Raw genomic sequence first — 22,648 nt, 5'->3', positions numbered from 1 at the left:
TATAATTAGAATATCATCAAAAAGTTGATTTATTTCACTAATTCCATTCAAAAAGTGAAACTTGTATATTATATTCATTCATTACACACAGACTGATATATTTCAAATGTTTATTTCTTTTAATTTTGATGATTATAACTGACAACTAAGGAAAATCCCAAATTCAGTATCTCAGAAAATTAGAATATTGTGAAAAGGTTCAATATTGAAGACACCTGGTGCCACACTCTAATCAGCTCATTAACTCAAAACACCTGCAAAGGCCTTTAAATGGTGTCTCAGTCTAGTTCTGTAGGCTACACAATCATGGGGAAGACTGCTGACTTGACCATTGTCACCTTGCACAAGGAGGGCAAGACACAAAAGGTCATTGCAAAAGAGGCTGGCTGTTCACAGAGCTCTGTGTCCAAGCACATTAATAGAGAGGCGAAGGGAAGGAAAAGATGTGGTAGAAAAAAAGTGTACAAGCAATAGGGATAACCGCACCCTGGAGAGGATTGTGAAACAAAACCCATTCAAAAATGTGGGGGAGATTCACAAAGAGTGGACTGCAGCTGGAGTCAGTGCTTCAAGAACCACTACGCACAGACGTATGCAAGACATGGGTTTCAGCTGTCGCATTCCTTGTGTCAAGCCACTCTTGAACAACAGACAGCTTCAGAAGCGTCTCACCTGGGCTAAAGACAAAAGGACTGGACTGCTGCTGAGTGGTCCAAAGTTATGTTCTCTGATGAAAGTAAATTTTGCATTTCCTTTGGAAATCAGGGTCCCAGAGTCTGGAGGAAGAGAGGAGAGGCACACAATCGACGTTGCTTGAGGCCCAGTGTGAAGTTTCCACAGTCAGTGATGGTTTGGGGTGCCATGTCATCTGCTGGTGTTGGTCCACTGTGTTTTCTGAGGTCCAAGGTCAACGCAGCCGTATACCAGGAAGTTTTAGAGCACTTCATGCTTCCTGCTGCTGACCAACTTTATGGAGATGTAGATTTCATTTTCCAACAGGACTTAGCACCTGCACAGAGTGCCAAAGCTACCAGTACCTGGTTTAAGGACCATGGTATCCCTGTTCTTAATTGGCCAGCAAACTCGCCTGACCTCAACCTCATAGAAAATCTATGGGGTATTGTGAAGAGGAAGATGCGATATGCCAGACCCAACAATGCAGAAGAGCTGAAGGCCACTATCAGAGCAACCTGGGCTCTTATAACACCTGAGCAGTGCCACAGACGGATCGACTCCATGCCACGCCGCATTGCTGCAGTAATTTAGGCAAAAGGAGCCCCAACTAAGTATTGAGTGCTGTACATGCTCATACTTTTCATGTTCATACTTTTCAGTTGGCCAAGATTTCTAAAAATCCTTTCTTTGTATTGGTCTTAAGTAATATTCTAATTTTCTGAGATATTGAATTTGGGATTTTCCTTAGTTGTCAGTTATAATCATCAAAATTAAAAGAAATAAACATTTGAAATATATCAGTCTGTGTGTAATGAATGAATATAATATACAAGTTTCACTTTTTGAATGGAATTAGTGAAATAAATCAACTTTTTGATGATATTCTAATTATATGACCAGCACCTGTATGTATGTATGTATATATATATATATATATATATATATATATATATATATATATATATATATATATAAAAAATTAAACTTATTTTATTTCAGCTAGTTGCAAAGAAAACATTTCTCATTTTCATTTAGTTTAACTTGATGTACTAAAATAAAAATTAATAAACTGTTTACATGTTAATAAAATATATATATATATATATAAATATTATTATTATTATTATTATTATTATTATATTGAAGACATATTAAAAAAAATTAAGAATAATTACAAAACACAACAAAATTATTAGGTATGCACCGAAATTTCAACTACCGAAAATTTTCTGCTGAAACAGCTATTTAGCTCTGAATTGACAATATTAATTTCTAGATTTCAACTGGTAATAATTTCTTAAATCGAAAATCCACTTAAATGAATATCGCCCACTAATCACAGTTTTCCTAAGGCCACCGGGTGGTGGTGAGCCCGGGTGCGAGTGCCCTTTCATCGCTGCTTGCAGCTTTAATTATTCTTCTTCTTCTCCCAAATGAATCGCTTTTTTGAGGGCCTAAACATGCTCGAAAACTCATGAAACTTTGCACACGCATCAGAAGTGGTGAAAATGTACGTATGTTATGGATCTCAGAATTAGGCATGGCAAAATAGTTCAGTAGCGCCACCTACAAAATTTCAACGGCGTGCCCCTCGCGCTACGTTTCACGTACAGGTATGAAATTCGGTACACACATGTAACATCCCAATACCTACAAAAATGTCTCCCGGTACGAAATCTAAAAACCAACAGGAAGTGAGATATTTAGAATTTTCTCTGCAAAATTTTTGCAGTTTTTGCCATTTTCACATGTTGTACTTTAACGAACTCCTCCTAGAGCTTTAATCAGATCAACATCATATTTGGTCAGTCTAATCTAAAGGCCTTTGCGACGTTAAATTGCGAAGATCTAGAGTTTTCGCTGAAGGGCGTGTCCGTGGCGGCCTGACAAAGTTTGATGTTTCGCCATGAAACAGGAAGTTCTTGTAAATCGAGTATACAATGTCGGATCTGCCCCAAACTTCACATGTTTTATTAGAGTCCTAGCCTGAAGATATCAACATGGCACTATTCAGTGACAGTCATAGCGCCACCTGCGGGCAACAGGAAATGATATGTTTTACACTGTGATTAACTCTTCGTAGACATTTAACCAGAACCATATCATATATGGTCAGTCTAATCTTAAGGCCTTAGCGATGTTAATTTGCAAAGATCTTGAGTTTTCGTTGAAGGGTGTGTCTGTGGTGGCCTGACAAAGTCTGATGTTTCGCCATGAAAGAGGAAGCTGTTGTAACTCAAGCATACAGTGTCTGATCTGCCCCAAACTTCACATGTGTGATGAAAGTCCTGTCCTGAAGACATCTATATGCCAATTTTCACTTAGTCATAGCGCCACCTGCTGGCAACAGGAAATGGCATGCTTCACACTGTAATTCAATCCCACGAACACATTTCAATATGCCACTAAGTACCAAACATACTAGAAACACGTTAAATCATGCAACACTCTGCTAAGTGCTAATATATGCATTTAATGCCACGAAACTGGCATACAATCTCAGGCATACAATGTTCGATCTGCTCCAAACTTCACATGTTTGATAATAGTCCTGTCCTGAAGACATCTATATGCCAATTTTCACTTAGTCATAGCGCCACCTGCTGGCAACAGGAAATGGCATGCTTCACACTGTAATTCAATCCCACGAACACATTTCAATATGCCACTAAGTACCAAACATACTAGAAACACGTTAAATCATGCAACACTCTGCTAAGTGCTAATATATGCATTTAATGCCACGAAACTGGCATACAATCTCAGGCATACAATGTTCGATCTGCTCCAAACTTCACATGTTTGATAATAGTCCTGGCCTGAAGTCATCTACATGGCAATATTTAGATACGGTCAAAGCACCACCTGTTGGCAGCAGGAAGTGTGCCACTTTGAAATGACTTTGCCATAATTCTCTTGTATTTTCTCGCCACTGTTCACTGTTTTCCTAAAGCCAACGGGTGGCGGTAAGGCTGGGTGCGAGGGCCCTTTCATCGCTGCTTGCAGCTTTAATTTAATTTATATTTGAATAAAACTGTCATGAAAACAAGTTATTACAGTTTATTGTCATTTAAATGTTTATATTACACCAACAAACTGGAGTAGAAACAATAGTTTGAAAAAAGTTGATATAAAATTGTAGGGTGACCATGAATAGTCGACGATTCGAAGCTTTGATAGGAGGAGCCTGATTCGACTACCAATCTCACAGTCGAATCTTCGCAGAGGTGTTATGAAACGAGATGGGGGTGCTCAATATCTGATTTTACATAGACCTACCGGTTTTCTCCCAATAAGTTATATACAGCCTATTATGATAATGCTTTAAATAAAAAATGTGAAAAGAAAGAATCTGTTAATAATTATTTTTAATGTGCGTGAATAAATCCAACCACCCCTGTGACAGATTTAAGTTTCACTTTCCATGATCTGTGACCGACAGAGGAGCATCTTGGCGGCAGGGATTAAATCTTTAACAGTGTCTGGGATAAGAAAATCTAAAGTGTAGAATTGGATGCACTTTAAAATGGTAAAAGTTGATCCAAAAAAAATGCGCCACGCTTCTGCCGGCCAACATTAACAAACTGACTAATGTTAGCTGACTAGTGCACTATTTGAAAAGACTCAGGCAGATTGCGTGAAAGACTGGATTTTTTTTCCGATCAGGAATTTTTCAATTCTGTAAATTAATTTTTGATTGTTTTTCGGTGCATCGATGTTGCGCTATAGAGTTAAAACTTGCTCACACAGGCAATTTAGCCGATTTAATTTGATTTGCCGACATGTGAAATGCATATCTATCTGCAGTGTGGCCTTTCTGCAGTTATTTATAGGCCTATATATTTTATAATCCAAAATGTTTTTATTCATTTTCTATGTTTGTGTGGTGTTCTGTAGTGGCTGTGAATGAGCACATTGCCTTGCATTTCAGTTTAAAATGATAAAAAGTCATTGTCAGTTTCGTCTATCACTTGACAGGCAGTTTGGTCGCTTTATTAGAAAGTTGTTTCTCTGTGCCGTGTGTGAGAGAAAATAAAAAGTTGTCTTAAGGCCCGGGTATAGGCCTTACTTCATTTTCCACGTCCCGCTCCATCTCGTGCACAGTTGAGCGCGCGAGCCTTTCAAAGTAGCCAATACTCCTTTGGCCTTGAGCGTGGAAAGAATTCGTGAATTCGTGCACACTATCTACTATCAAACTAAAACTAATAATATCTACAGTTGCAAGAAAAAGTATGTGAACCACTTGCAGAATCTGTGAAAATGTGCAAAATTTTAACAAAATAAGAGAGATCATACAAAATGCATGTTATTTTTTATTTAGTACTGTCCTGAGTAAGATATTTTACATAAAAGATGTTCACATATAATCCTTAAGACAAAAAAATAGCTGAATTTATTAAAATGACCCCATTCATAAGTATGTGAACCATTGATTCTTAATACTGTGTGTGGTTACCTGGATGATCTACGACTGTTTTTTTTTGTTTTGTGATGGTTGTTCATGAGTCCCTTGTTTATTCCTGAGCAGTTAAACTGAGCTCTGTTCTTCAGAAAAAAATCTCCAGGTCCCAAAAATTCTTCAGTTTTCCACCATATTTTGCATATTTTAACCCTTTACAACAGTGACTGAATGATTTTGAGATCCATCTTTTCACACTGAGGACAACTGAGGGACTCAAACACAACTATTAAAAAAGGTTCAAACATTCACTGCTGCTTCAGAAGGAAACACGATGCATTAGGAGTCGGGGGGTGAAAACTTTTGAACAGGATGAAGAGGTCCAAATTTTTCTTATTTCGCTTGAATATCATTTTTTTTCATTTAGTACTGCCCTTCGGAAGCAACAGAAAATACTTTCATGTTTCCCGGAAGACAAATTAAATACAGTTTACCTTGATCTTCAAATTCCAAATGTTTTCACCCCCCCATCTATTAATGCATCATGTTTTTTTCTGAAGCATCAGTGAATGTTTGAACCTTTTTTAAAGGTTGTGTTTGAGTCCCTCAGTTGTCCTCAGTGTGAAAAGACGGATCTCAAAATCATTCAGTCACTGCTGGAAAGGGTTTAAATATGCAAAAAATGCTGGAAAACTGAAGAATCTGCAGGACCTGGAGATTTTTTTCTGAAGAACAGAGCTCAGTTTAACTGCTCAGGACAAACAAGGGACTCATGAACAACCATCACAAAAAAACAAAAAAAAACAAAAAAAAAACAGTCGTAGATCATCCAGGTAACCAAACACAGTATTAAGAATCAATGGTTCACATACTTATGAATGGGGTTATATTAATAAATTCAGCTATTTTTTTTTTTTGTCTTGTGGATTATATGTAAACATCTTTTATGTAAAATATCTTACTCTTACTACTTTTTCTTGCAACTGTAAATGATTCTAAAATAACACTGCTTGTAGAAGTTTAGTTTATCCAAACCTCCATAAATTATCAGGTGTGTAGTAACAAGTTATATATACAGGAATCTGAAAATAACAGCAGCTGTAATTTAACAGCAAAATTCTGTTTTCTCATTATTGGCTTCACAATATAGGCTACCTCTTTGAACACCACATATGTCACATCTGTTTTCTTAAGGCATCAATACTGTCTCAAATCAATTTTATTCTAAAAATTACTTCACAAAAATGCATGCCATCTCATAAATCTTTACACCAGTTCACAGAACGAGGACTTTAAACATTAAACATTCTGTCTTTAAAAGCATCTTTCCAGTGACGTTAGTACAGACAGCTAGTTGAAACACTGACTGACCTGATTTTGCGACTGGATTCAGTCAATTTATTGACTCCGCTCTCAGAATGCAGCACACGTAACATTGATGTCACCATGAAAGTCTGTTTTTCATTTTAAATTCATTTTTAACTAAATGCTCAATTTGTACTATGTGTTACTTTTTGACCTTATTATTATTAATTTTGTCCCTGAGCTGGAGTTTCAAAGTTATATAGAGCGGTTCTATGCAGGAAAATGACATTGGATCAACACCAATTTAGTGTATAAGGCATCACTTCATTACTCCGTGCAGTCCACTCTGCTGCCATAAGATGTGGTTTAGTAGTGCATGCAGATTGCTTAGCTAGCATATATTTTCATTTTGGTCGTATAATGAGATGCAACCTGCTGCAACGGAGCACAAGCCTCATCCATCTGAGAGAGAGGACCTGCTCTAATGAGAAAGTACATAGTGCCAAGTGCAGTTATATTATCTTTATCCAAATGACTTATTTAAGACTTTTTTGGTATCAATGAATAGTGACATCTTTATGGTAATAGATCTTTAATGCATAGGTTTATCTCAGCTATTTGTAAAGATGACAAGGACCTCTAAATTGTGGGTGTGAAGGTCAGAAGTAGTTCAATAAAGCACATTTTTAAAGCACTAATGTCAAGATGTGATTCAGACACTAATGAGATGTAGATTAGAGCAGTTCTCTCAGTTTGGACTTCTCACGTTTGGATCAGATCTATGTTTCACCATCTCCTTAGGTGTCTGGCTGTCAGCCAGTTCCTGACGGCGATCAATGAGCTGTTTTTATTAATCAGTGACTGCATGCTTAGAGTTTTGCACTAGGGCTGGGTAAAAATATCAATTTTTTGATTAATGATGATCTTAATTTTAACGGTCATGAAATTGAATCTTAAAATCCCAGGTTCATTCTTTTACTTTATTATTACCGCTCTTCAGTGTCAGCAAATATACAGTTTGCTGTCGGAATTGAATGTGATTTATTAAAAAACAAAAACAAATGTGTGCTGCTGTGAAATATTGAGAAAAAATGTCTTTCTGCACACAATAACAAGCAGTGTAACCAGTGTAGTCTGATTGACAAATAAATGAGTCTTATATGAATCTTATATGAACCATTATAGTCCGATTCACAAACAAATGACTCTTTTGAGCAGATTATTGAAATTAATTATTCAAAAAGACTCTCAAACTCCGCAGAATGTACTTTAAATGAGTCTACCAAATCTTTTACTTAATGAACTGACTGAATCTCTCAAGAGTAAGGCTCATTTAGAGGTTTTCTGTACTCTTTATTGGAGTGTTTTAATAATTTAACACTAATTATATATCCACTACCAATAATTAATATTTTTTATGTTTTTGAAAGAAGTCTCTTATGCTCACCAAGGCTACATTTATCATTTATTTCATCAAAAGAGTAAAACAGTAATACTGTAAAATATTGTAAGATATTATTAAAATAGAAAACGGCTATTTTTAATATATTTCAAAATGTAATTTATTCCTGTGCTATTACTCCAGTCTTTAGTGTCACATGATCCTTCATTCGAATATGCTGATTGGGTGTTCAGTTATTGTCCATTATTGTTGGTGTTGGTGAATTTATTAATAATGGTTCAGCATTTTCATAATGTATCATATTTGAAGGTTCCCTGTATACTTTAGAGCAATACCTAAATATAACCAATTGAATCAGAATTGATTGAATCCAATTGGAACTGTAATTCCAAGTCCACCGTTTTCCCATGGATGTAAATTTCTCCGCGGGTTGATTTCCACCTCTGCACGTACGATTTTGGTGCTCCAACATCCTCAAAACACCCCTCAGATGTACAAATTCAATGGAGAATTCGGCCACCCGATGGAAATTGTTTATTTTTGGGCTACTGCACCCTGTCCAAGTTTGCATCAGACCTCGCAAAGTGCACAAAACTGCACTCTTAAGTTTCTTTGAACAGAGTGGCTGAAGTTTTACAGAATCTGTTTTTTTGGACTTTTATCACAAAGATAAGAAGCAGTGATTAGCCAGCTGCCAGTCCGCTGTAGTGGAGCTCAGGAGCCGTGACTGGCAGGTAGGTATCACGGCAATTCACTCACATCTTTTATGACAGCTCGAAAATTAGAGATGGCTTGTCAATGATGACAATGCCAAAAAAAGAAAGACAGGTGATGGCCGATAACACCAACGCTGCCTCAGAAATTCCTGTCTGGACATAGAGATAATCCCAGAGCTGTTTTCCCCAGCACAACCCTCACCGCACCACAGCTGCATCTCCAAACTTAAAGGAACATTTGCCGCTGCGTTCGTTCACGAGGGCGGGGAAAAATCTTTACGCAAAGATTGAAGACGTCAAAGCTCATTCGCCTCACAACGCTGCAGCAGCTTGAAAAGCTTGACTGGAGTGTCGAAACAGGACCAGGGGAGTCTGCTGGATGAGGCTGCATGCTGAATATTTTAAACAAGGGGTGGGTGGGTGCGACTCCTCTGGTGCAAGAACTTCAAACAGCATGCGTTTCTCCCATCTGTCCACAGCGAGAACACATTTACATTTCCTGGCCGCCAGGGATACAGTAGAGCAAGTTTGCTGTAACTGGATTTGAATATCGTTTCGCCAAGGTTAATAGCCATTTCTGTTGCTCATGAGGGCTGTTTAGGCTTTTTCAATAATTTAGGAAGGCGGCAATCATTTAGAGTTCTTGTCGGCAGTCTTTTGAAGGAGAGGTGCCTCTTTTGAAAGCTCCTATGGGACTCGTATACCGGCCCATTTGGGATAATTCTTCTGTAATGATGATTATGATGAGGCGATATTTATTGTTACGGGAAATTAAAAGTTGTTATACAATATGTTGCCACTATTGTGCCAATGACAGTTGAGAAAAAACTTTGAAAGTCTGTCTGTCTTGATATTTATTCAGTTGGTTTATGATTCCATGGATGTTCAAAGGTTCATTTTAAGGCATAGAGCTGAAGAACAGTTTAAATGTTGTTTATTAAAGGAACAGTTTACTAATTATTTAAATTCTGTCATTATTACTATAAAAACTTGACTTTTCTTCTTCCATTGAACAGAAAAGAAGAAATTCTTAAAATGTTGGTTGCTTTTGTCCATGCAGTTACAATAAAGGGAACTGGAGCCATAAAAGTAATACGCTCTATCTACTCAATAAAATTGTGGCAACAGATTACAAGCTATAATATTAATTAAATTCAACATATAAGAATTGAGTTAGAATTAACCAAATTAATTCCTTAAAAGTCAACCATTTAAAATGTGTAAAATTAGCAAAAAACATTACAAAAACCACAATCTGACATAAAAAGCAAAGAGTTAAACTTCCCAACTAAATGAAACACTGATCACCATAATGGTGATAATGGTAAAACATTTTCAATAAAATCAACATCTAAACCTCTGTTAATTCTTGTGTTTCTCTTTCCTTCAGTGATTCTGCTTGTTATCATCAGGGGCCTTCAATGTTGGCAATAAAAAATAGTTCTTAATTCATCTTTGAAGTCTGTCTGTTATTCAGATATTTTTGTTTAAATTTTACTTAAATTTTATTCGTTTTAAATGTTGACATTTAAGGAATTAATTTGATTAAATTTGATTCTAACTCAATTTAATTCTAATCTGTTGCCAAAATGTTATGGAGTAGATATAGCATATGACTTTTTACAGTGTATCATAAAGGTCTCTGTGTGAGAAACAGACCGAAATATATGTTGTAATTCAGAAAAAAACCTTAAAACTTTGGTTGTTTTTGTCCACACAGTTACCATAAATGGGAACTGAAACTTTCAAGCTTCAAAAAGAACAAAAATAAGCACAAAGTATCATAAAAATACTCTTTGTCTGAGAAACAGACCGAAACACTGTAACCGGATCATTGAGTGAGTTGAATCTGAAAATCAGATCAGTCTGATTCATGAACGAATCATTCAGACCAGTATAGTGCATCATATCAGCAGAAACAAACTCAAAAGAATGATTCGGCGCTGTTTCTCAAGATTTATCAGTAAATAATTATAATTTTTAACTAGTTTCTCACACAAAACTATGGAATGGCTTCAGAAGACTTGGAACGTTCATTCTATACTGGTTCGGTGCTCAATTATTAATAATGGTTCTTATTGCTATCAATGTTGAAAACAGTTTTTTGCTGCTTAATATTTTTGTGGAAACTATATTTTCAGGATTCTATGATGAAAGTTCTTTTGATGAATGAACATTTATTTGAAACAGAAATCTTTTGTAAGGTCTTTACTGTCACTTTTGATCAATTTAATGCATCCTTGCTAAATAAAATTATTTATTATTAATTATTTTTAATTATTTTACCCCAAACCTTGGAATTGTAAAGTTTCCACAAATATTAGGCAGCAAAACTGTTTTTCAGCATTGATAATAATAATAAGCAATGTTTCTTGCACCAAATCAGCATTTCTGAAGGATCATGTGACACTAAAGACTGGAGTCATGATGCTGAAAATTCAGCTTTGCCATCAGAGGAATAAATTACATTTCAAAATAAATTAAAATGGGAAACAGTTCTTTTAAATTGTAATAATATTTCACAATATTACCGTTTTACTGTATTTTTGCAGCTGTGATGAGCATAAGAGACTTCTTTCAAAAACATAAAAAATCTTAATTATTTCAAACTTTTGACCAGGGTAGAGTCAACCATTTTTTTTTTTTTTAAACTTTTGCATCCTTTATGAAGCTTGAAAGCTGCAGTTCTTTGAAAGTTCATTGTAATTGCAAAAACATTGAGAATGTAAAATAGTCTTAAAAATTGTTCCATCGAAGAAAGAAAGTTACATGAGTAAATGAGTGAGTTCTTCTTTTAATATCGTATTATAAACGATTCAGTGTTTTCGCCCACTTCCATTTGTCCGCAGACTTGACCTCACTCTTCCAGACCTCTTTCTTCTAAATGATGTTCCTTATTAACTATGCTAATTGCTAAATTCATATCTGCAGAGAGTTGCCTTCACCTTCAGCCCGTGTCTGTCTTTAGGAGATTAAGCAAAAAGCGTATCCCATGATGCAAATCTCTGCGATCTAAATCCTTTGGCATGCTCTGTTGACTCCCCCAACTCAGCTCTGCTAACACACACACGTCACAGCCTAACGGAGCTCTCTTGTCAACTTGTCAAAAGCTGCTGCTCATCCACTGCTCACCTGACCTTGCTGAACTGAAGTCAAACGTTGAAACCCGACAATGAAATAGAGCTGAGAGCATTCAGAGATCACAAATTACTTTGACTTTTTTTCCCCAGCACAAGATAATTAAATCATTGCTTCGTTATACAACATTGTGACTTCGAAAGAATATTGATGTTCTAAATTAAAATATTTTCACCATTTGTCCCTATAAGTATGTTTTTCTCTAATTAGTTTGCGCAAATGCTGGAAGGACGTAAATACACCTTATTAATATCTCAAATGATCTTACATTATAATGAAAACAAAATTTGCACCTCTGTTTCTTTGATTAAGACTATTTTAATACCCTGTATTGTATTATTCACAACAAATGGCAGCTATCATTTCTGAATAAAGTAAACCAATTAGTTACAATCAGGAATGGGAAAATGTGTTAATTTCTTAAATCAAAACGCCCCTCAAGGATTCCACAAGTTAATTAAATGTGAGGCCATTTGGAGGTGCTAATTAAGAAGAGTCATTTCAAAGGGTTTAGGGCAGAGCTATGACTAGTAATGAGGGTTTTAACCCCTGGAGACTGCTGGCCTGTGACTGCGCTATGAAGGATCCGATACAGTCCACTGGGCCGCTCCTTAAATACTTTTTGTCGAAGCATCAGATGCTGATAATTAGGGAAAGAATTATCATATAATGCAGAGTGGGTACAGTGGTTTACTGTGCAACTAGAATTGTGCAGCAGGTAGATGTTCCTATAATGTAATGTAATGTAATGTAATGTAATAATATTTTTTACAAACTTAGCATAACTTGGGTTGAATTTACAAGAAAATGACTGTGACATATTTTGTGATATTTACCAATTTTTCACTTTTTTAGGCTGTTTACACAACACCATTTTCAACTAAAAATGGAAAACTTTTTGTGCGTTTTGGCCGTTCCGACACCAGCGTTTTAGCGGCCTGAAAATGTAAAATGGATGAAAACTGGGTTTAAAAGTGCAGGATTTTGAAAATGATACCATTATCGTCTCTATGTAAACTACAAAAATGCGAATTTGTGATAACTGTGATGTTATACACATATGTATTACATGTTTCTTTACAAAGTGACATTACTAACTACTGGCCTGGCATCAATAATACAGCATTTGTAGTCGTTTTTGCAGATAAAAGGGGATCATGTGAATGGGGATCGTTTTGACAATGTTGTCTGTACACTAAAAATGCAAATGAAAAACTTTTGTTTTTAGTACATCGCTGTTGTGTAACACACCCTTAATTTGAGTAATTTTAGTACTTCCAAATTAAAATGACCATTTTTAATTTTTTTTAAGTTTTTAATTAAAATTATCACTATAAGTTACTATAATTTCCTTTGTTTGAGGTATAGATCAGAGGAAATTGTTGAGCTCTAAATTGACAAAAAGTTCAGTTTTTTTCAGGTGCGTAGAGCCAAGGAAATACTTGAACATAAACAAAAAAGGTAGCTGGCCGCACACTGAGTCCAAGAGTCCCTGAAGAGGTCTAGAAAAACATAATTTATTTTATAAATTGCATGGTGCAAAAAAGTGCATGTGAATTTGTTTGAGGTGTACCATAAAGCTTACATGATAAAATGTTGGTAATGTGTATGCAACTATCTGTCATATATTTAGTTGCCAAACCACTGTAATTTTCTTCAAATCTGCCAGTGATGGAGGGTTCCAGGTATGCTGATCTTACAGCAGCTTTGGCGCCTACGCTCTGTTGTTATGTATCGCCATCACTGTCTCACGTTCTCATTGGTTTGCTGGCCTATGAAGGATTTAGGGCACAGGCTAAACTGTCCGCGAATTGCTCGCCCAAGAGGAAACATGTGATCTCCGAAAAGCACATTGTATTGGATACAAAACTAACTAGACTAAATCAAATTAAAGTCATAACTGAAGCTGTTTCTCCATAAGGAAATTTATATTTATGAAAACTTATAGGCTAAAATGTTAAAGACAGATTATAAGCAGACCTACTGTCTGAGTTTGAAATCGATGGTCTTCATTTGTTAATGCCAACAATTTGCATTATTTCAATGTATTTACAGTAAAACATTTTTAGCTGGTTAAACTTGAAGATAACCTTTGTTTCATCTTACAAATAGTCAAGACAATGGATTACTTTAAGTTAAGTTGTCTTGACCATTTGTGAGTTGAAACAAAGGTTATCAAGTTGAATTATCAAGGTTATCAAGTTGAGTTAACTTATGTTTAGTTGAGTTAACTCACATTTTTAAGGCAGCAACTTTCATTTCTAAGTTTAACCAGCTGAAAATGTTTTACAGTTTTTTATATTGAGTTTGATTAATTATTATTTGTAATAGGCTACTAATAGGCCTATTTATTATGTTATACTTATTTTTAATTCTTAATTAAAAAAAATATACTTCTTCTAACCTAAATATACTTCTACTTCTTCCAACCCAAACAACAATCACAGCTCTTACAGGTGATTATGAAGGCATGTCTCAACAGCTGCTTTCAATAAAAGGTCCAACATATTAGAAATACTTCTTACTGTGTTGCTATGTGTCTAGAGTGAGCAACTAAGTATCTAACACTCTGTGTAGAGTGAACACGAGCGTTTAGCTTAAAATAAACAAATCCAATGTACAGTATATGCACCGGGCATAGTTTTGACATGACAACATACCCGGTTAAAAAAGTCACCGCTCGCCACTGATATATATATATATATGTTTAGCTTTATTACCCTAAATGTTTTTAATAGTTTAAGTTTTCGTTAACAATAACAACTTATTTTATCTATTAAGTCATTGCCCCTATATAGTTTTACAGGAGTTTCCTTTACCCAGGGAAAAAGAGGTTTTGATGTATGGCAAATACAGTAGGTCTTGAATGTAAATTATGCAGTGATTATACAACTGATATATGCATTTTTAATTTTTTATGCCATGGAAATGCATGAAAAATTTTCTCTGATTTAATGTTTTTTTATTATGCACAATGAAACAGTATTGCCCTCTGAAAGACCTCAAGAAAAGCTCTTATAATCCTGTCCTCAGAAAATCTCCTTGTTTGAGCTTCTAAGCTCCTCTTCCTTCTACCAAAAGAATTAGATTGGTCAATACAGATTTGTAAATATCCCCTCATGAATATGCGAAAGTAAAAACCAATTTTCCCCAGTGAGGAAAGCGGTTGTGTTGCTTAATTTTATTTTATTTTTGTCTTCCCGCAAAAACTCTTTTAGGAATCAATCCTTTATCGACTTGAGACTTCCACTCTCTCTGTCCTGCTGATGGAGCGGCCTAATGTCTAAGTCATGCTAATGTCGAGAGCAGACTAATAGTGTACCGAAGGCCTGAATGTAGTCTACATTGACTCGCCTGCACTGTCTGGGTCTTTGGCACATTGAGTAATTCTGTAATATTTTTGTCTGTTTGTAAATTCTGTGAAAACCCCAGCAGATTTCATGTTTAGTGGATGAGTGATTACATGATTCCTCTTTTTTGGGTTTTTTAAGGACGGGTGTTGATTTCTTTCTTTCTTACTTTCTTTTGCGTAGTGATTTTAAAAAAAAAAAAAATTTTTTCCTCACCTGTCAGGTAGATGCTTAAACACGTCCTCCTGAATTACTCTGACACTTAATGTCTGCCTGGTGAGAAGCAATGAGATTGGATCTCTAAACAGCTGCTTGCTTTCAGTTTGTTGCGCATTGGTAATGGTGCATATGGTCAGGCAGACTATTAATGTTAGTTAAAGATGACATGAAATCCAAACTGATTATATTAACTTTTAAAATCCATATTCAGTCTTATGTATCATTCATGAGTGGACATTATATTCTAAAGAATTTTTATCAAAATGTAATAACTTCCTCCACCTCACTGAAATAATTTTACTTTTGATGTTACCAAACCATCCAGTCAGGTAGGGAAAAATTAAATATTAATAGATTTGCATGTTATTAATTTAATAACTCTCAAAATATATGTCCATTTCTTATATGGCGCTTATAATGATGTGATGCCTCTTAATGTCACTTTATGTCATGGTTGATTTTAGTTTTTTGTTTTTAATTTATTTAGGTCTATTTATTCAGATTTATTGAAATTTTATTATCGGTTTTTTGTTGGTTATTGACAATAATAACATAAAAATAATTATTGGCTTATCGGTATTGACTAGAATTTTAATATACAGTATATGCATCCCCTAAATATTAAGTAGTATATCTAAGCTATTACCATTTCTTTCTTCTTTCTTTTTCTTTTTTTTTTTTTACACGAAATGTATTTGTAAAGGTATCAACCAAATGTTTATATATTGCTGCAATGTATTTCTTATCATAGCATACTTTTCACATCTTGATACATAAAAACCCTGTTCTACTTTTTTTTTTTTTTTTTCATTAAATATCCTGTTTCACTTGGAAATGTTATATTATTGAAGTTAAATGTTGTTTACTGTACATTATCTTTAACATGATATGTTGGTGGCATTTAAAATTCAGTGTTTACTTGCTCCTCATGCCACTCACCACATTTAGTACACACACCACACAAACACAATTCAAAATGCATTTTTTTTCCCTTATCTGTCACAGTTAATGAGAAGCAGTGCTGCAATCAGAATAGGGTTATAAGAGCAATGACTGAACCAGGAGTCTATTACATTCAAGAGCAACAGACTCTCTCCAGCACTTTGGAGTGTTTTCCTCCCCTACGTCTGAAGTGTACGTGTAGTACCTTCATATATCCAGCTGGATTAGCATAGACTTCGTCATGACTGCAGTGCAGTGGCCCTTTCTTTCCAATGGAGTATTGCACACTCAAATCTGAACATAAGTAAATCTGTAATCCTCATGTGCAAGACAAACACACTATGAAAGAGCCAAATCCACAAATGTAATTTCATCACTGTTTTCTCTAGCTGTTTGTTAATAAATAAATAAATAATACAGCAATTGCTAATATTTATGGCTGTTTACATTTTTTTTCAAACGTTAAACCATAAAACTTTTGTTTTGATGGAAAACCACAGGCAGCCCTTAAAGGGAAAGGTCACCCAAAAATTAAAATTATCCCATGATTTACTCACCCTCAAGCCATTGGTGTATATGATTATCTTCTTTCAGATGAACACAATCGGAGTTATATTAAAAAAATATCCTTGCTTTTCCAAGCTTTATAATGGTAGTGAATGGCGTGCCTTATTTTGAAGTCCAAAAAAGTGCATCCATCCATCATAAAAGTAATCCATACGGCTCCAGTGGGTTAATAAAGGACTTCTGAAGCGAAGCGATTGGGTTTTTGTAAGAAAAATATCCATATTTAAAACTTTATGAACTAAAATAACTAGCTTCCGGCAGATGGCCTATGCAAATCGAAGAGTAAAAAGAAAAGAGTAACCCCTGATGTGATGAGTGATGTAGGAGTTGTGTAAGCTTAGACACCTCTTGTGGTTCAAACAAATAGGGCTGGGCAACAAATTCAGGCTCCTCTTCTCTTATACCAAAATCCTCCAACATTTCTCTTTAAAAATTCTCATTTTAGACTTTTAATTTGTGACGGTGTTTTGTTTTGCGCTATAGGCGAGCACTTCTGCGTTTGTCAATACGTCATGCTCTTTCACCGTGAGCTGATTTGCGTAGGCCATCTGCCGGAAGTTGGTTATTTTAGTTTATAAAGTTTTAAACATGGATTATTTTATTATTATTATTTTTTTTTAACGAATCCCATCGCTTTGCTTCAGAAGGCCTTTATTAACCCCCTGTGGAGCTGTGTGGATATCTTTTATGATGGATGGATGTACTTTTTTGGACTTGGAAATCAGGAGCGCCATTCACTATCATTATAAAGCTTGGAAGAGCCAGGATGTTTTTTAATATAACTCTGATTGTGAAAGAAGATAGTCATATACACCTAGGATGGCTTGAGGGTAAGTAAATCATGGGATAATTTTAATTCTTGGGTGAACTATCTCTTTAAATCTTCTCTTTTGTTGAAGCGTTTCTCATAACAAGTATGGGAAGATAGTTGGTGTTTGTTATTTTCTGAAAGCGACCCAAACTCAAAGCAGATGCAGAGTTGGAGTTTGTGTGAAGCAGGATTAATTGCAAACCGAGCCGTTCTGAATCACTTCAGACACCGACGGATAAAGAGTTACTGAACACTGTATTGGACACAGTGCTGCGCTTCACTCTGAAATATGCAGTGGACATATTTATTTAATTAAATTGCTGCCTTTGCGGTTTGATAATTGCAATTAGCTATATCTCAGTTTCAGTTTTATTTTGATCAATTTTGCAGATCTACTATACATTTCATTACTTTTATCAAAAAAGTGTTAGCAAGGAAGACATAGGCTTATGTTAAGAAAGACAACCTTAACTTTGTACCCGACTTTCTAAAGTTGATGTGGGGTCCTAACGGAGCATCTGCTATCCTGCAGAATTTGATGCAACTGCTGCCACAGCTTTCCTTCGTCCTCTTACCTTTGTGTGAGGACAACCGATAAGTCAAGATCTGCTGTGGGCCACCATGTCCTTAAGAGACATCTGGCCTCCCAGAGGATCCAGAGAAGCTATTTCTTTCAATGTTAATAAAGGATACTTGAGAAGAAAAGCAAATGTTTAGGTCAGTTGTGAATAAATTTGTTTTAGGATTGTGGGGCATTTACGTGGCTGAATCGACTTTTTCATAATTGACAAATTTTTTAACATCGACATGAATTGACTTGAGATGAATAACATTGTCTTTGTAGAGTTGCTGTACAGCAGGATTTGAATGTGTTCCATATTTGATGTTTGCATAGATTCTGTTATTTTCCTGTTTATTACTGTGAAGCTGCTTTGAAACAGTCTGTATTGTATAAAGCTTTATTTATATAATGGTGACTTGTCGTGACCCCGTTGAATTTCAATGCATGGAGAACACTGATACGTACTTCAAAATATCTTCTATTGTGTTCTATAGAAGATACAAGATACATTCTCCTTCCCAATACATTTTCATAAATCTTAAGGCCGCAAAAATCGCATACATGATGACATTTTTTTTCTCAAATATCAGAAGAGTAGTAGTTCTGCTTGTGGCGGGATCAAACTGAACATGGTACATGCTGAATGTTGTACATAACAAGATCTTTTTTTTCCACTGGGAAGCAGCCTAAAATGGTGGTCATTTTTTATAAGACCATAATAGTTTTACTTTTACAGTACTTTAACTTATTTATTACTTTTTTGATACAATCATCTAATTTTTAACTTTGTGATTTATGGTAGTGTTTTTGGTGGGAACTTTCTGGCCTGGTTGGTTAGAAGGAGACGGACTTACATCAACAATGTTGGTAGCGTGAGGCAGTAACAACACTCAACACTGTCTTGAGAGAATTACAGCGTGTGTACGATAAACAATGTGAATAAAAATATGAAATCGAATGCAATGTACTGAGACATGTCTTTAAAAGTTTCAAATTAATATTAACCTTTAAATTAATTACCTAAGACATTAAAGTTATTAACACACTCTTGAAACTATTAATGCTTGTATTTACAGTGCCATTGTTGAATTGATGTATGATGAGATGCTAAAATTGACTGTTTTGAGCTGTTGAAAGAAATACTTTTGAAAGGAAATGGAGAACTTTATTTTTGTGCCATTCTTTGATGTTAAACAATCACTGCAGAATGTCAAGGTTTTCGCTTCACGCTTGCCGAAAGTGAAACCCTAACCAAAAGTCACTTGAAAATGTTTCATTTTCTGAATTAAATTGACTTGATTATTCATGGAGAAAGTTGAGAAATAGGGTTTTAGGTTTGTGTCAGCTTTTATGGTGGTGAGCTTTTGTTGCTTTCCTGTGACTTCATGAGGGTAAATTTTATTTAGATTTTGCTGCAGTTGGTATGTTTAAGGAGTTTTAGCTTATAGTGAATAGCGACAATATTTTGCATGTCACACATATAAGTCAGCCACATTATACTAAAGCATATTATGGAAGCCCAATTCCACCACATAATAAGTGAAATAAATAATTTTCAAAATTATGACAAACAATTTTGACAACTTAATTTTGATCATCATAATGACATAATAATTTTTACATAATAATGAATTTTTGTCAATTTCGACTGTCATAATTATGACATACTAATCTTTACGTTTTAAGTCATAATTTATGATTTACCAAAGCATGATTTTTTTTTTTTTTTTTTTGGTGGAAATGTTCTTCCGTAGGCCTATAAATAGTTTTAACTACATTAAAGGTGCAGTAAGCGATTTCTGAGAAATTGAAAGTAAATCAGACCAAGCACCACACCATTCTTGTAGCCAATCAGCAGTAGGGGGTGTGTCCATTCATAATAGGGGAGGAGAGAGAGTGAGCAAGAGGACGATTTGAAGATAGACTGTAGAAAGACAGATGGCTGAGAGACATTACAAAAGAGAAAGGTCAGAATAATTTCACTGGAAAAAGAAGGGTTATGATCAGGCAAGAGTTTTAGGACCCGCGTTAAAGGGTTAGTTCACCCAAAAATGAAAATCGTGTCATAAAGTGCTCACCCTCATGTTGTCCCACATCCGTAAGACTTTCGTTCATCTTTGGAACAAAAATTAAGATATTTTTGATGAAATCCGAGAGGTATCTGACTCCTCCATAGACACCAATTTAGCCACCACTTTCAAGGTCCAGAAAGGTACTAAAGACATCATTAAAATAGTCCACGTGACTGCAGTGGTTCAGCATTAATGTTATGAAGTGACAAGAATACTTTTTGTGCGCAAAAACAAAACAAAAATAATGACTTTATTCAACAATCCAGGCAGCACCAGGCTCATTCGAACCGTCTAGATGAACTCTGTCCACAGTATGAATTTCAGGCATTTTTGTTGAATTTTCACCGAGATATTAGCCAAAAACTACCGGGCTCAATTTAAAATGGCAGTCGCCAATGACGTCACACCCTCAGTACATTTTTGCTTATAACTCAGGAACTGAAAGTCCCCGCAAGCTCAAACTCAGATGGCAAGGTCCCCTCCGGGGACATCAGTCACGGGCCTCGGGGACGCGCCCCTGCGGATCGCTAGTTCAAGGGACCCCCGAATTTAAGTGGCCATAACTCCCAAGCCCTAGCTCCGAGAACCTCAGGGAAGGACTCATTGGAAAGGCCCTTTCCCCGATTAGATTCAATTTGAGTTTGGTGCGATTTGGCCTGGGCGTTCTCGAGATATAAGCACAAAATATATGCATTTGACCAGGCGTAACTCCCGACCCCCACCACTTACTACCCCTGCGATGGTCTTGTTCCACAGGGCCCGTTGAGCACTATTGAACACTAGTTTCAGAATTTTTCAACGTCCTGTTCCCGAGATATAAGTGAAAAACCAAATTCCCATTCATTCATTCATTCATTCATTAAATAAACCAGAAATAATGTTAGAAAGACGAGACTTGCACTAAGCATTTTCTTATATCATGTATTTCAAATATCTACAACAAAATGTGTGTAAGCATGTTTAATGGAGTTAACATGGAAAATATACTTCAAACCAAACACAGACCATTTTTAAAATGAAAGTGAGCCAATGGCTGGTCCTTTGCTGCCACCTGCTGGTTAAAGTAGTCATTTTGTCATCCTAATATTGTTCTATTATGCATATTTAGACTTGATAAAATCACTATTATAATGTATACAATCACATTTGTCAAATCATCACTTAATTTCTGTTGAAGTATTAATGACAATTGTGCCACATTATGAGTAATGTGAAACTTTAAGGAGACTTGCAGTAAACATTTCGTTACCCATCATTTATTTTGTCAATCAAATCGTTCATTCAAGAATATTTTAAAAACCTACTTTTGCATACTAGTCCTAGGTATATTTGCTCAATCTGAATAAAACTAATGCAGTACAATTCACTGGACTCTGTAGATTAATAATTATCAAAAAAAAGTTGAACTTTTGCTTTAGCGGATATAAAAGGGTCATTTCAAAATGTGGCCTTGACCAAGTGTCCCTGAAAGCCTATATCTCTTCAAGGAATGCTCAGATCTTTCTGAAAATAAGCAAGCACGTGTGACATGACTCTAAACAAGCTATTTCATGGAGATCAGGACAATAGCTACCTCTAACAGTTAAAAAGGTGTTGAATGACAATGTTCTTATGTTTGGAATGGCAATTTCCTAAAATTGTCATTTGCCACCAAATGGCAGCAGAAGGCCACTAATATAGTTCAAGGTTTTGTCGTTTAAAATCCCTTTTACACTATAAAAATCCTAATAATATCATTACAAATCACATTTTTTTGTCAAGGTTTACCACTTCTTTTGTTAATTTGACGATGTTTTTGCAATAATATAACATTACAATTACATTGAGACCTGAAAATGATGATTTTTAAAGGGGAAACCTGGAATAAGCATTTTCTTACCTATCATTGATTTTAAATATCCATATCTGCAGCAAAATGTGTGTGTAAGCATGTTTAATTAATGGAGTGAACATGGAAAATGTACTTTAAACACAAAACAGACACTGCTTTGAAACAAAATGAAAGTGAGCCATTAAGTGGTGTGTGTGTTTGAGTGTGTGTGTGTGTGTGTGTAAGCATGCTTAGTCTGCATCAAGTATTATTGTTTAAGTCTTTTATTTCTCTGTGTTTGGTTTAATATATAATAGCTGTTCCTCTGTGATTTAAGTGGTGACATGCTTGGTGGCGCTGTCAAAAAACCTTTAAAAAGCATATTTTTCCTTAGTAAATTGCCTGTATTGCCTGTAAATGGTCTTTTCCATCTATGATCTAAGTACTTACATGTTTGCTAAATAAAATATACCTTTTTATGTGCTTAAAGGCCTTAAATGCTTGAACCCCGGTAAATGCTGCTTGCAGCTTTAATTTACTTTATATCTGTTTGTTTTTTTCTATATAAGGCCAGGGCATCTATTCTGTTTTTGTATTTTGGAGACTTCAGCTGCATGTGTGTTTGTTTGGTGTAGAAAGCTGTGCTTGTGTGTGTGTGTGTTGGTATTTAGCTGGTGGCG

At 35.4% G+C, this 22,648-nt stretch overlaps 1 protein-coding gene across 1 annotated transcript in view; it reads left to right on the top strand.

Moving 5' to 3' along the window:
• Window positions 1–22,648, top strand: part of suclg2 (succinate-CoA ligase GDP-forming subunit beta) — a 125,382-nt gene that overhangs the window by 1,860 nt on the left and 100,874 nt on the right. The gene's annotated exons all lie outside the window — the stretch shown is intronic.

This window comes from Ctenopharyngodon idella, chromosome 11 (assembly GCF_019924925.1).
Source record: "Ctenopharyngodon idella isolate HZGC_01 chromosome 11, HZGC01, whole genome shotgun sequence".
NCBI classification, from domain to species: domain Eukaryota; kingdom Metazoa; phylum Chordata; class Actinopteri; order Cypriniformes; family Xenocyprididae; genus Ctenopharyngodon; species Ctenopharyngodon idella.
This window is presented reverse-complemented; position numbering and strand designations above follow the sequence as displayed.